This window comes from Varroa jacobsoni, unplaced genomic scaffold (genome assembly GCF_002532875.2).
Source record: "Varroa jacobsoni isolate VJ856 unplaced genomic scaffold, vjacob_1.0 scaffold_1474, whole genome shotgun sequence".
Lineage (NCBI taxonomy): Eukaryota > Metazoa > Arthropoda > Arachnida > Mesostigmata > Varroidae > Varroa > Varroa jacobsoni.
Window position 1 is genome coordinate 804 of NW_019214376.1, and position 13,932 is coordinate 14,735.

Sequence of the window (13,932 nt, forward strand, 5' to 3'; positions counted from 1 at the left end):
GTCTGCAGCCTCGTTCAGGACAACAATCGCCCACACGCATGAACACCTAGCTTTGAAGGACCCGAATTCATTGTATTGCCTAGACCTTTATCAGCACGAATCAGCACTAAGGTAAATGTTCAGGTTAGCCTTAATTCTCTTAACTTCCTAGCTAGAAGGCGTTAGTTGTGCCTTCGATTGACTATCCATGAGATGGTTTTAGGTTGTTCAAGCAAACCCTTTACGAATCAACTCCTGCTATAAGGTTAGTACACGAAAAGCTTTTCAGTTTCTTCTATTGAGAAGTTGAAAGAAGTACAGAATGGTAAAACCTCATGGGATTTATTTCACGAGTCGCGCTTCTCAAGTGTGGTCTCAAGCTGTCGTTTTGAAATGGTTAGGTCATTCCTTCCCGCCTTGTGACGTTTGCTGTTCGACGCAGAGCCGTAAGGTACGACTCGCACATTTATTCCAATACAAGCGCGAAACTTGTATTGAAAACAGTGGGACACTGGTCTAATTGTGTTGAATCTTTAGCACACAATCGATGCTGGAAGCAGGCTTCAACTTCCGTCCTGAGAATCAACTTGCACGTAGATGTTTAACTGGAGCTTGCAGACTCCAGGTGACGCTCCCGGACGAGTATTTCTTATAGGAGCGTATCTAAGATTAGAGGATTTGATAGATCGGCTTACTTTCGTAATGGCATCCCATGATAGGGTATTATCTGCAGCTGAAAAAAGCTCTCACGATGTACTAATTACAAGCAGCATTGACAGACCGAAAATTTGAGTATTAAGGAATATTATTTGATTGTTTCGTGCATTTTGACGTTTTAATAAGCCAGAAGTCAGTTTTGTTCCCAAAAAATATCCTTACTTTATTACGGCTGGATGAAGGATCACCTTGGCGTGTCTTGTCCTGAAATTGTCCAAGTACCTAAATTATAAGGGGCCCGCTCTAGATTATTTTTAGCAAAAGCTTCACCACCGGGCAAATTATACGTACCGGCCACGTCAACTCAACTCGAGCCTTCTATGAAAATCAAACCCCCGTTCAGTACAATGGGTGTTGTAAAGTCACTTTTCCTGTCACAGAAGGAAGAACCTTTCCTTCAGCTGGTTTTTTTTTTATTAGGCGAGACAAACAATCTATACACATATACGCTGTTAGGAATAGAATATTGATTAGTAGCAATTGGAAATGTTAAGCGCACCAAAAATTTACTAAGCTCATCTCCTAGTTTCGCACGAAGCTAACATGTAAACAATAGTCTGGGTACTATTTTACTAATCGTGACAACATCGTTCATTGCTGTTTGGAAAAAGTAAAATTTATCAGAAACTTTTCTTAACTGTGATCAATATCTTTCAGTGATAACCTGAAACTTTTTCGTGGCTCGCATCTACAACAATCTACATTTTCTAATGAGAACTTTTAGAATTATAATATTCGTTGCTGTCTGCTGTAAACCGCAGGACATATACGCCAACCACTACCGCTTGCAGAGTACCAGAATGGCGAGCGCTAGCGTCCAGTACGTAAAAACAAAAGTTCATATTTCGTATTGCTTTTAGGCAATAAGACGACACCATATAAGATAACATAGAATGCTGAACGTACCAACGTTTCGGTATGGTCAAGGCCGACAGCTTGCACGTTTTAACGTACACATCACTATGAACAGGGCCTTTTCACGAAACACATTCAGTTTTGACGAGGCACTAGAGAAGAACTATATAAGAATTACCTACAAATTCATACGTCGAATAACTTCGTTATCGACTCTGAGCCGTTTATGAATACTACCTCATTAATACCAAGTCGACTAGATCAGCCAAACGTCAGACCGCTCCGAACTTCTGTAAGTCGAACTCTTAACTAAAACAGACTTATGCCTTTCTCGAATATAAATCCTTCAGCTTTACGGCCTTCAAAACTAGCACTGTGGCTGATTTAATAAAACGCATTAATTAAGAACACGCTTCACGATTCTCCAACTTTTCGTGGACTTGAAACAACCGATAACGTATCAACGCCAGCATTGTTTGTAGCGTTCTATACTGAATCACCTTTGAACACGCGAGTCAACTCTTCCCAACTCACTATTTGTATCCGGGGATGGGTCCCCATACCGTCGTGGATCGATCATGCAATAGTCTTCGCCCTGTTCCAGTGGACGAGATACGACCGGCATAGGCGTACAACGTATCCTATTCAATAATGCTTCCGCATGCACGTCCGCATGCACTCAGATATAACGTCCGCACAACACTTCAGCCGTGCGGAAAGCATACGTGTGTCTCCTATATTTCGATGCTGCCTGCCGATAAACAACTACCAGAGCTATGTCGGTCCACTAATCGTTTGCGATGCCTTCATATAACTACAGACCTACTAAGCATGTAGTCGTTCAGTTGTCTAGTGGGATTTAGAGTGAGCTTAAGCGCGTAACTCATGAATTTCATATGCTTTGCACATGGATTTATCTACATTTAGGAGCCTATATAACATCGTGTCGATGAAAACCAATTCCCGCGAAGCGTCACAGGGCGACCGGTCCTTCAATCTAGCAACAACACTGGTACACGCTCAGCCGCCGCGAAACAACGCCGATCTGCTGAATTCATGCGATACCGCCAGCAAGCTGTAAAAGTCTTACTCGACTTTTACTCGAGTTGCAATCAAATTCGAAATCCAAAATACAAGGACCTTCGATTATAATGTCGCTACGTGTAGAACCTGGCTTCAGCAAATTACAACATCCACCTGTATCTTCTCTGATTATATAAGTTAATTGGTTACTAAAGAATCGAAGACGATGGCGACGTGTTCTTGCATTAGTGTGAACATATGCATTGTTATTTATATCTGTCTTTACGAATGTTTTTGAACAGATCATTCAAATTTCCATCTTTTCACTCATTTTAATGTATTTTATAGCAAAAAATTACTGCGGTCCCTAACAAAATCTATAGAAACCGAGTTAATGCAGAACCTTCGGCCGAACGGTGTAGGTCCACCGTCGAAGACGTACCCTAAATGACATTCACATAAGATCTCCGCCATGTTGCGCTCCTTGTTAACGCCATCGGCTCGTTAAGGTAAAAGTATGTATTATACAAAGTGATTTCAGAGTGATATTTTAAATGAACTTAAACCTCACAAACATTGAAAAAGTACACATACATATATATATATATATATGTGTGTGTGTGTGTATTGAGCAACATATGCCGTAAGGCAAAAAAACTTAAAAAACAATGCTACTAGCTAACCCAAAGGCCTTGAAAAGAATCTAAAGGAACTTGCCATTGTAGTCTTATTTGTGGCCTATCAGAGCTCGTCTACCCAATAGATAATTTTACGCACGTTTGCAGTACGGCGCAGTTTTACGATTGACTCGAAAGGAGACTATCGTTTTACAGCTTCGGCAAAATTCCCAGCGCTGGCAACGATACATTTTGCGGTGAAATTATTCGAGGTTACCTTTGTTACATTATATTGTAGTTAAATATGAGCCACCGGTCCGATTTAACTAACTTCGAATCCCTAACAACGTTACCTAGTCCTGTTAATACTAAAATTCTTTCTCACTTCTTGGTTACCAAGAATCGGTACGCCTTCCATTACCTTCAAGTTCATCAAATATTTTTATTGATAGTTTTGCATTGTCGCAGATGCGTATGAAGCAGAGAAACGCCAACATCTAATTCAATTGGTATGCCTTATGAAGCTTTTGGATTACTCGCTACAAAGTTAATGTTTACTTCTACATTTATCACATTTCGACGCTAAAGACTTGCAAGCATTCTGTTATAGTTTGAAATACCATGTCGTTATATAGATATATATATATGTGTAAGGACCGACGACTATTAAAATAACGTTTTAGTAATACGGTGTTGCGTAAAAAGCCCGAGAGCTTCATGACGCGAACTCCACATATCCACTATGAATTGCTATCCTAAATATGTGATGTAGATATACATTACCCAAAATTACCATTACCGATTAAAGCCACAAACCTAGGCAGCCACGATGGTAAATAAATGTAAGAAATAGAACGCTAGATAAAACAGCAAGTAGCTCCGATAGATCTGAGTGTTCTCTTCGGAACGGTCATTACGAGTCCCAATCGCTTGTCGAAAGCCCGGCAATGGCAAAATTGATCCTCTGAACGAAACTAGGGCGTCCCATAACAACCAATGCGTATGTAGGTGCCCGTTTCATTGCGGTCGAGATATTTTCCTAATTTTTGGTTATGTACAAAAACAAACAATAACCGGAAATTTAATATCGCACAAACAAAGCATACCAGTAGCTACCCGGAGATTAACAAAGAGCCTTACATGTATTTTCGTAGTCAACGCAATAACTTCGTAGCGTATATCAAGAACAAATATTTACTAAAATAGTTAACAGCGTCGAATATTAAATACTGTATCACAACTAGACACATTTGATTCCATATATAACTGAGAACTCCTGTGGCTGGTGGCGGTTACATCCTTTATTGAATAAGGATACACTAAAAATATTAAAAATACATTTTACTTACCCGACCCTTCGGTCTCTGTTCCCTTGAGGCAGCAGACCTGATAAGTCAGGTCAACCTTCGGTGGGGACATACGAGTTCTTTTGGGTGGGTACAACATGCTAGGGTGTATATATTGAAATTCGGAAGCATGTCATAGGGAACAAATGGAGCGTGAACATTTAATGTCTCTACGCACTTGTCCATAGCATACGCTTCAAGTAGATTTACAAATATGTGCATTTCTCTCACAAAAATACTCCTGTATGTTGATACATTATGAACCATAGTTCAACCAACCAATTATTGTTGCAACTAAATCTATAGTGTAAACATTTGAGGCTGAAGCTGGCTCGATAGCTGTTTTTTGACTCTTTTTTTTTTCGATTCAGCTTATTAATTAATAATAGAATAGTTCCCAAAAAAGTCGATTCGGGAAAGTTCAACAAAAAATCCAAACCCAAAAAAATAAATCAGAAACCTTAACAACTGAATAACCCACCAAAGAGGATTTGAAAAGCGCTCACTTGCATGAGTATTGGCAACAAAGATTCTACTAAATGAACCAAGACCTTCGGACCGTTTTGATCGAATCGCGGTGGGAGCACGCCGTTACGACAGCCAAAAGTGTCGCAGATCGGTTGATGTCCACGTGTTCGAGCCGTTGTGGCCGTCCGGCTTCACGCGTGCCAATATTTTTGCTATCCACGAAAGCAGCTTTCCTCTAGCGGAATGGGTAAAAGAAGGTTATGGACTGACGTAATCCGCGGAATAGTCCCTTACACAGTGGCAGTAATAGAAACAACGCATGCTGACTGATACACATGTTGATAATTATAGGTAAAGACCAAGCCGTTGTTTGCATTTGCCTGTTTTAAATCGTCTGCCGACGGCTGTATTTGTCGTGTCCTGTTTATTGCTTGCTGTAGAAAAACGCCAAGTATTACCGTGGAGTATTTGCTTCAGCGACAGCTTGAATGCATCCAGCAGATGTTTTTGTGAAAACTTGAAAGACTCAAGTGTTTTCCTGTATTATCTATCCTGTAGTTCAGGTTTCTTTAGCGTAAGTACAACCTAGTTGGCATAGCGACTGTCGTTCAGCCAAGGAAAAGATCGCGGACTATAGTCCGAAAGTGAGCAAGTGAACAGTGCTCGCGTGCAGCGTCTTTCAAGATTGAAGTCACGAAAACAAACCGGCGTACTATTTTTACGGGCTAGATTACTTAGCGGAATTAAGTCTATGTGTTCCAAAGGAATAGTTCCTCAATGCGAGTTAGCGTACGTCCAGCGGTTCCAATAAAAACGTTCTAGATATGGACCTTTTAGTGAAATTTCATCTGTACTACATACTTTAAGCGACTAAATAACATTGCAGTACATGTGGGTACTAGTTAATTTGTAACTGACGTTTAGTCATTAATTATAATTAACTAGTTTCTCAGATGGTTTTTAAATAATCATGGCCGGCAAGCTTACGTAAGCGTATTTGAGGTGCCAATTCAAATGAGCTCAGAAGAACGTACCTAAATGACCATATTGTCAAAGGATGGGTATCTGTGTGATCAGATCGAAGGGCATGTTCAGCAAAGCCACTGCTAGCATGAGAACTTTGCAGTGTATCTAAGTATACAATAGAAAGCTATCTATACCTTTATGGATTGCCAGTTACGTCACTTTTAGAACTAGCCGACTCGATTGTATCGCGATAGATTACTCGTTCGTATAAAACTCGACTTAAATTCGATCTGGAAGCTTAGAAACCTACAATGTGGCCTCGACCTTTTTGCAATACTCAGCCTAGGTAACGGTGCATATTGCTAGCCAAGTGACAACGGCTAGCCATTAAACGCGCAAGTCTGCAAAGAAACAAACAAGAACTACTTTTATGACAAAAATACTGTAACTCAGAAAGTTGACACATTAAAGGAGGAAAACGTCTCTAACTTCTGCAGTTCAACTTGGGCATTCCTTTCACCGAGAAACCATAAGAAAAACTTGAATGATTCTAGTGTAGAAAGAACACATTGTAGACAAATGGATGGCTGCTTGTCTGGCGAGATCATAAACGTTTATTATGTATCTCGGCTGTTTCGCTTGACACCACGTGCAACTTACCATTATTCGACGTTAGACAAAGAACGTCAGGAGATGTAAGTTCACAGGTAAACTTCTGGTGTAACTCTCGGTCATTTTCGGCAGGCACAAGGCGCGATCCTCTCTTGTTCTTCTTAATTAAGTAACTACGACGAGCTTTAAGATCACTTGTAAGACGGTCGTCAATTGGCTTCTAGCGTGGTTTTAGACCCTAATCATTCTTTGGATCAAACATGATCATAAGTAACTCTATTTATCTGAATTCTGCGGTTACTTGTTGTAAACCGCATATAGAAGTTCAATTTGAGTCACAGTAAGAGTTTCGACAGTTGGCGATGAAAAAAATAAATTAACAATGTGAATTGCACGAAGTAAAATTTCGCAATAGGCTTACACAGATTCGTGCTGATGATATGAAGATCTTAATTTCTCTGACAACGCCATTTGGCTTATTTGGTTAACTAGTAGCAAAATCTCTATGGGTAGGTAGTAATAGATGTACGCTCGTTAAAGTCATGGCACTTTAATGCTCCTAGTTCAGAATTGTAACTAAGATTCGGGATGGTAAAATTTGCCATCTTTAATTCGTTATTTTGTACCAGTTGCACGAATAGTGGTTCATTATACTAGTCAAGCAGAGGCTCTCCTTCACTGTGCAATGGTATTTACGCCCAAATGAGTAGGTCATAAATCGAAGGTTAAACCATTTGATATTTTGTATTGTACCTTATTATCATCAGTAATGTATCTTTTCCAGCGATGTTAAGCTTTTTGTATTCTTCGCAGACCTACAACGTATAGGTGCATATTAGGATCGTGATCCTGTATGACTCGTTGCAACAAACGTGAGACCCACACAGAGAAACCGTAGAACAGTTCCGCCACGACATGGCCTATCTCAGCTAGTACTCTAATTGTAGCATTATGCAAAGGTGTTCCTGCTCAAGGAAGCTATTTGAAAAGTATTAATTTCTCTGTCTTTCTGCACACATCTATTTCGAAAAATACCGGAACTCACCTTCGAAACACACAGGTCTCGTCGAGTGTTATTAATTACTCGTGTTAGCTTCAAGCCGTTTCCAATTCTCTACTGCTGCATGCGCAGGAAAACATCCAGCTTTGGATTTCGCAGCTGCTTTGATTGATACTTTTCCAGCTACAGCTTTGGACAACGTTAGTGGAACGACACGTTTGGCGATCTAAAAATAAAGTCATGAATTAATACCAACAAGCAGCACAGATTTTGTAGCGTCGCTTAATTAAAGTTGACGCGAATAACTTCTCATATTCATACCAGATACGCTTACATATGTTACCATGACGTAAGTTTTAATTGCATATCTAAGCATGGCTTGAGAAATATCTCTACATGCATTCGTATGTGCCTGACTGTTATAGAATAGACGGAGCTAAATTCTAATTTCATAATATTGTGATATAGTTGAAGATAGTTATCCTACATTCGCGTTTCGTGCAGTATTATGTAAATGGTCGCATGTATTACCGTATCCCACGTCTTATATTTGTCATGCTTCGCTTTCATTCAAGCCCTTGTAGCCTGAATAGCAGGACGCTGTACACAAACATTCCATAAAAACTCACGGGTTATTAACATCGCTTAATATATACTTTGAAGTACAAAACAAACGTTTTTAGGTTGATTTTACTTCATGGGTCTCTAATTACGCCTGACATGCTCAATAGGTTTTACCAGTTTGAACTACTTATATTTGCACTATAACGATACGCACTAACGAAAGCAGGTTGAAGGTTAATATGTCACATAAGAATAGTTTATTAGAGTAGCCTATGAACTCAGTGAAATAAAATACAATCTAAAATACAGAAAGGACGTCCGCACACAGAACAGGCCGATTTGGGTAGCCGAAGCGGGGTACGTAAAGGAAGCTCATAAGTTAAAACGGGTCGATTGCACCCATAGGATCTATCTTCAGTCCTTCTATGAGTCTTTGGCGAGCCTGCACGATAGCGACGGTCGAAATCGCGAGCACAGTACAACAAATTACAAATGCTATCACCATTCGCTTCATCATCGACCAGGATTTTGGCTGACGTGCACGTTTATATGCTTTCTCTCGCTGAGATGCTTCGGCTTTCCGGCGGTAGTATCTGCGCCATTTAAGGATCAAGGCTCGATCCAAAGGCGTCGCTTCCCGAGTGGCCATGCTGTCAAACCCTTTTTACCTTGTTCATTTGGACTTCAAATTATTTTCGGCCAAGGTTGCCGGGTCGGAAAGCCGAACACACGAAATTATAGGTCTCACAGTCAAAACACTGATAAAAATGAGTACGCCCTGCTAGAGTGTTTTCATGACGATGTTGTACTAAAAGCAACGAAACGGTCTGGTATACTTTCACAGGAAATATGACGGTTTAAGGTAAATAAAAACAGCTATTTTATAAAACTATTCGGAAAACACTTCGTCTTTTGCAAAGTCTGACGGACTGCTGGGATAGTAGTCCCTTATGGACCCTCGCTGCCAGATGCCCCTTTAGGTATCTGACGACTTCAAATACTAAAAAAGATGGATGAAGTCAGCTGCATCCCATACGCGAATATCTTTTTGTCAACTTATTAGCTGCGCTCCAGTAGCTACCGTTAGCGGCTACTAATGTCGTTTCACCGTAACATCAAATGCATTTGTATAGAAAACGTCGCGAATCTGATCTACAGAATGTCAAAGGAGCTGATCATTCAACAAAGCTAAAAGCAGTATATATATACTTTTTTTTCAATTTGAATCTAATGAGGTTCTGGAAAATGCTGCTAAAGCTGTTAGAGGCAAGTAAGCCCGTTATTTTGCCTTTTTATAATCTTGTTCCGTAGTAGGACCTGTTGCAGATAATCCCATCCTCTTGAAACGATGTCCGTGTAAAGGTTGTATAATCTAAATTATACTAAATTTCAGACACATACGAGTTTCGACGAAACCCACAACTTGACAACATTAATTGCTAAAAGTAACTTTAGGCTATTGAAGTGGCAACGTTGTGTTAAACTTCATCCCGGAAATTATGTCTGTCAGTGGAACTGAAATAGTTTTTTTCAGTGCACAAACGAAAGCGTTGCATGTTTTATCCAAATACAGCAAATTTAATGTAATTACTCAAAGGAAAGAAAACCACGGTTGTAAAAGTCAAATTAAAATTTAACGCATGTCTTTATGATTTTGACGCTGCCTCGTATGGCCCAGCGCTACATTTATATGTCGCTTCGCCTGCGGCGTGTCCTGTTGAACCAGCCGTTCAAACCAGCGTCCCGACCTTTCGATAACATGCTTTTGCATGACGTACACGCAATCGAAGTAAGGCGTGCGCTCTCACTCATTCAGTAAGTGATTATAGAAATGAAACAAAGTGACGCCCTCTAGATAGATTTCGGCACTTTTCAAATACCAACATACTTCATATAAGTGATAGGTAAATATAATTTGTTACAATAGATAAACACGTTTCAATTTATAGCTATGGCAGAAGATTAGAAGCGTCTAAATTTCGAACCGATGCATTGACAAAATCGCCTGAACCGTAGATTCGTCTGGGGCCAAACGGCGTTATTAACTTGAATGTACTGCATCCTGTAGGTCGCCACAGAGTTTCACTGCTCGTTTCGATGACAGGTGATATGGTCTAAACAGACAGTATATCTACGTTGTTAGACATGATAGGATATAATATTGTCACTGATATATCGAAAGACATTCGATACAAACATCAACCTATATTCACGTACGACCTACCTGTAACGAAACGAGATCTCATCTATCCACTACTAAATATGTTATCGTTGCCGGGAGTTTTTCATGTGGCAAAGTTTTTTCTCCAAAGAGTGAGAAAGCTTAAAGCTGGTAACAAGCCAGTCTTAACGTCAGGACGTTATGGCAAACGCTTAGTTTATGAAAAAAAGTATTTCTGTTTTACCAGACTCAACTATTTTTGCGCTTATGAAGCTTAAATTAATAAGAAATACTCTAGTGTTGCAGAGTTCACAGGAACAAAATTTAGATGTAGTTCTATAAAAGCTCCTATAAAAATTCTCTTTAACATAAATTACTGTTCAATGTAATATGTTTGGTGGAGTTGGTGTGCATTACTATATCGTTTATAAACCGCCATCAAAATCAATAAATGATGTAGTCGCTGATAGGTCTCCATATTGATCGACCGAAGCGGCCGAATGAGTCACTTGAAAATAAAATATTGTCTGCATACTCCAGGTTGACGAGGGCTTTAACCAATGTAAATGTAATTGTGGATAATAAATTACTTGCAGAAATGCGGTAACTATTATTATCTTCGCCGAACAAGTGCACACTATATCATTTTGAAGTGGTAAATGCACTCGAAAAACACATTTTGGCTCATCTATCAAATAATTAATGCAGGACTATATCGACAGTCTGTTAATAGCAAATATTCAGCAATATTTAATAGCAAAATGGAAACGCGCTCATTTCCTATGCATGTTTCAACCGAAACAAATAATATTACAGCTGAAATATATTTTCACTACAATATTGAAGAGCATTAATATTGAAAGACAGTCTTTAGATTGGTGTACTATTAAAATCAGCGCTTATATAGATACCAGGTCGGGGAAAACTTAGTATCAATGACGAAAATGAAAGATCCAGTTGAAATGAGCAGAAGTCAGCGTACACTTATATTCAACTTCATCACAACATTTTACCATGCTTCTTATATTATAGTAGATATAATTTTTTTATATAGATATAATTTTTGAAATTATTCAATCAATTATTTATTAATACTGCTTGCATGAACTACCGCACACATTGTCTGATGAGTGTCCTGTAAGTAGTAAAAAAATGCTAAATGAAGATAAAAACCTTTTATGAGGCTGAAGAAGAGAAAAATTTTACAAACCATCTCCAGTACTATATAAATAAAATCTATTTAAAGAGACAGTGTGGGAATGAAATTGAGGGCTAATGCATTATTCAAACTAAATCTTGCTGCTAATGTATTCGTCTGCTTCTGTGGAACTTTCGCCTATTAAATTCATAAGCCATGGTTTGAAATTGATTTAAAAAAGGGTAGTAAGGATTGGTGCCTTCGAAAATTAATTAAGAACGGATAAAAGGGAAAATAGGCTCGTCTTGTTGAAAAAAGCAAGTTTCCGCGGAGTTTTGACGTATTTTACCTCACACACACACAAATATGTATATATATATAATTGGTCGTATATAACCATCAATCATTAATGCGACTATTTGGTGCAGTTACCGATCATCTTTACACGAAATTCATCTTCAAAAAATACTCTTTCCTTAACTAATGGTACCATTCATATACCAACAAAGCGAGCATCATCATCGCGATATTTGATGTTCTGAAGGATGCTATAACACAGAACACAAAGATTTCAAGGCAGATGAGCTTCACTTGCTTCTCTATTCAATACAATTATAACTAGAATCGTATAACTTGTTGATTCCTATTTGAAAACAGTTCATTGAATTGTCGAAAAAAGCATTTGCACTTCAAAACAACTGAAGAAGCATTTGAGAATGATTCCTACAGTACGCAAACATGGCCATCTGTAAATGGATAAAAGAAATAATGCTACCTCTAATGATACTGCTAGTTTTCTACAAAAAATATCATATAATTGGGATAGAGTTTAAACATTCTCTGCTGTCAATAAAGGACGATTCACTTTCTTTGTATTATATATTATGCATGCACAGACACATCATATATATATATATATATATATGCTTAAGCAAGCATTTTTTTGTAGAGAGGTCGTGCTTATTTGTGCAACCTAAAAGCATTTCGCAAATAAAGGTGAGTACATACGCAGCTACTAGACTACACGTGTCATAGGGAACTGACAACAGACAGAAACGAAAATGGCTTCCTTGTGTTCCAATATTATAGCATTATAAGAGCTGAATAACGTTTGATGCTGTGGATGTCCATCCATAGTTCGATATAGAGTCGGAGTATAGAAAAATGTATAATTTTTAGATCATTACTTATAATCGCATCCGTTTTGTCTAAAGCGCTAAGGACCTCACTTGGTGCATAGTAGTGGCTAGAGGTGCATTGAATAATATATATATATATATGTCGACATAAACTGTTAAAAATTTAAAATTTATGTCGCAGTCCGGCAGTCGGACAACGTACTACGTTGCTCCTATTGCTAGACTAGGGCCTGTCAACTTATGGACTGATGTACTAAATCGAGTACATTTAGTAACATATGGGACAAATTGGGACAAGTAGTCGTCAGTAGAAGCATTAGCTAAAGAATAACATAACGATACAGAAACACCCTATGCACACTATAAAGCTATTCGAGCGCAGATTGTTTTACCCAACATGGTCCAAGTGCGAAAGGTATGGATAAATTCGTTCATTCAAGCCAAGCTACTCAAAGCAAATTCAATATTTATTCGCTTAGTTTTGTTTGACTCAAAGCACACAAAGAGTTCGAAGAAATAATCACGGATGACTGAATTCTATAACGTTATAACAAACGGTACAACTAGATTAATTAATGCGCATGTTTTGAGGTGTATTCAACAATTCTGCAAACCTTCTATATTATATATGACCATTTCCTTTTTCAAACTTTGTCATTCTATTGTCCCTCAACGTCTTTGTCTTTCATCGGTCCAAGCTTCCGTCGCGCCAAACGTCAATCGTGGTGTCCTCTAGCGTCCACCGCCTACTTAAGAAATCTATTGGTAGCTGTGAACAATCTGATCTTGAGTCCATTGAACTAAATATGTGTTAGCGTACAAATGACCGATGCTTTGCTCTTTTCAGCATACCCTAGCATTCATCCCTAAAGCATTACTCAAACTTGGAAGAAAAATATGAAAATTTCCATCATGGATTGTGTATGGCAGGAGCTAATGATAATCCATAATGGTTTTCTAGGGCGCCTTGTAATATCAATCGAACTTCTGCCATATAAACCCTTAAATGTAAACCAATTCACTGTTTTAGCATCAAACGTATTAATTTCGGCTTGCATGCATGAGCATTTTTCTACATACAAGTTGTTTAAAAAATTAGATTACGGAAGGCTGAAAAACACAACGTCACAGACATAATATAAAAACACTTCAAAAAGATTAACTTGAAGACAGTAAAGACTCACATGTTTCATATAAGATCAATATTTTTGTAGCATAATCAAATGTGGTCACCTGCGTTCCTGGTCAAACAGATGGCGTGTGTAAATAAAGACCTTCGAGCCAACTAAAGAATGTAATGAAAAAAAAACGCACAATGTATTAATCAGTACAAATAGAAACATCCGG

General features: G+C 38.5%; 2 long non-coding RNA genes across 3 annotated transcripts; both read right to left on the minus strand.

The window, feature by feature from the left end:
* Positions 1-305: 305 nt before the first annotated feature.
* Positions 306-2,479, minus strand: LOC111270463 (uncharacterized). Of its 2 annotated transcripts, none has more exons than XR_002686308.2 (2): positions 1,789-2,479; positions 306-900 (listed from the first exon to the last, which is right to left on the minus strand). It is a non-coding gene; the product is annotated as an uncharacterized LOC111270463 (long non-coding RNA). The 2 variants fall into 2 exon arrangements; XR_002686307.2 differs by lacking the exon at positions 1,789-2,479 and adding an exon at positions 1,603-1,777.
* Positions 2,480-4,478: 1,999 nt separating this feature from the next.
* On the minus strand, positions 4,479-7,908 carry LOC147752126 (uncharacterized). The gene is made up of 2 exons (XR_015314952.1): positions 6,632-7,908; positions 4,479-6,372 (listed from the first exon to the last, which is right to left on the minus strand). It is a non-coding gene; the product is annotated as an uncharacterized LOC147752126 (long non-coding RNA).
* Positions 7,909-13,932: the final 6,024 nt, after the last annotated feature.